Raw genomic sequence first — 2,563 nt, forward strand, 5'->3', positions numbered from 1 at the left:
GTAGTTCTATATGATAATTAGAAAGTAATGTAGGAGTTAGAAGTTTTATAAAGCACTAATCGATCCTAACATCACGGTAATAGAACAAGTCTTCCAACCACCACTCATTAAACGTTTTGCACTGAATTGTTTTTTCCTCATCTTCTCGTAGAATTTGACTGTGAATGATTGTTTTTAAGGAGTCTTGTTCATCCTACAGTTCAATTCAACACAAAATAATCAATCAATGGCGATTTGTCAACTATAAGATGGACAACTAAAGAAAACTACTAAAAAGAAAGTGCAATGACTGTTGTAATATGATATTTAATTAGCACTCGAAGTCCTAAACATGTTCTATTTTCAGAATTACAAGTGATGAAAACATATAGATGCTTTTTATGTATTAAACTATCTGGGGTGGGTAACAACTAGGGTTAGCACCGTCTTGATGGGGACTACAATTCCCAATAACTCATAATTCACATCATTTTATTTCTCATCTTTCTAAAACATGTTTAAAATAACCTCAACTTGTTATTTAAAAATCATCTTAATTTAAAAATACCGATTTATTTCGCATGCTGAAAACAAAATTTACTTTTAAATATGTTTACTGCATGTTGAATTTTTGAAAAAAAAAAGTCTTAACTTCATTTTATTCTTAAAGTTTAGATAATCTAATTTACAACTAAATTTTATTGAGATTAAAAGTGGGCATTCAGAAAACTTGTCCAAAAGTAGATTAAGGAAAAAAATGTTATACGAGATGAAACTATGAGAAGGTAAAGTTTGGAATTGCTTGGTGATCAATATTATATGTATAATTTATATTATAATATTATTAGTTGTTTTACTATAACAAGATATTAGTTTGTATTGTAAAAAATAATTGTCCATTTTACTCTTCAATATTTACGTACATTTTATTTTTATTCTATATTGTAATAAGCTTTTTTATTTTAGAATGTGAAGGATAAATTTTTTATGTCTAAACATTTATAACCATTAAAAAACACACGTGTATATTAATTCAAACATCTCAGTATTAATTATCTAATAACTTGTAGTTTTTATATTAAAAGGAATATTTTTTATATAGATTATTTTGGACAATTTATATTAATTGAAACATCAATTTAAATGTAATCATGGTAGAAAAATGAGGTAAGGGATTGGTTTTAATTTAGGATAATGTATTATATGTACCACACACGTACTATTAAAATAACATGATCGATTATCTAGATTTGGGAAGGATCAATTGATTATGATTAGAATCAATTGTCTAGTTAATTAATTTAACATATCAATAACCAAGTTTAAATGAAATTGTGTTGTGATTAGACTAACCTTAATCAAAAGTTCATGAAGAAACTATAAACATAGGTTAAATGTATGATTGTTAAGACTTTTATTATACATTTATTAGAGCATTGATTGCTTAACCGAATCGAATCTGAATTGATTTTATCATTGGAATACCTTTAGCATGTATCATCGATTGGTTAGAGAATAATTTATCTAAATGAAAAGAAGATAACATTTGAGCATGTGACCAAAAAATTGTTTTAAGTGAACATTTGACTCTGTACCCAAAACATTTTGGTACCCACCATGGGACCAAGCTTAAACTTATGAAGGTCATATGGTAACCACACTAAGAATATCATGAGCAATGTTGTGTTGGAGGATGTCACTAGTAATTAGATGTACCCAATGAAAATGATGAGAAGGATATAGAGGCATATGGACAAGATGCAAAGAAAGTGTCTTTGGAAATACGAAACCTCAACCCCAATGTGGTCATGAACCATCTGATCACGACAATAAGACTGCTTTTAGCTAACAACTTATACATGAAGCCTGTTAAAATCATGGATGAGTTAAGGGAAAGAGTGGCTCACTACATGTAGGTGGATGAGAGACTTTCGCAAGCATATGCATGCATAATTGTCAAAGGAGACAAGAAGGGGACAAACAAGAAACCGTTTGGGAAAAGAAAGACCGAAGAGTCCCCAATTCAGCAACTAGACCCTGCTAAGCATGGCATGAACTAAAACTTTGGAAAATGGCATAAGTCCCAACTTGTTGCCCTTTTCCAAGGAAGAAGTTGACCCCTCCAGTGATAGTGGGAACAAGCATTGTCTCTATTACCGCAACCTGGCCCATACAGCAGAAAGTGTTCCGTCTTGAGGGATAAAATTGAATAGTTAATCAGAGTTGACCGCTTGAGGCAGTTTATGAAGAAGGATCACTCATATAGAAGTTCATCTCATCAGTGGTACCCGTCACATGCTCCAGTGCTATATTTTCTTTGTTCAGATAAATTGTTTTTCAAACGATCAAGGATACCTACTAAAGTCATTTTGGATTAGATCAGTTAAGCAATGAATACTATAATAAATACTTACTGAAAACCTTAAGAAGCATATATTTGATTTATATTTATAGAGTTTTTTTATTAGAGTTGACCTCACTATCTCATTCCAATTAAACTTAATTATTGATGTATTTAAATTAATTAAAGAATTAGTTGGTTCTTAACGCAATCGATCAATCTCTCAAACAATCCATAATATTA

Source organism: Vigna angularis, chromosome 1, assembly GCF_016808095.1.
Source record: "Vigna angularis cultivar LongXiaoDou No.4 chromosome 1, ASM1680809v1, whole genome shotgun sequence".
NCBI lineage: Eukaryota > Viridiplantae > Streptophyta > Magnoliopsida > Fabales > Fabaceae > Vigna > Vigna angularis.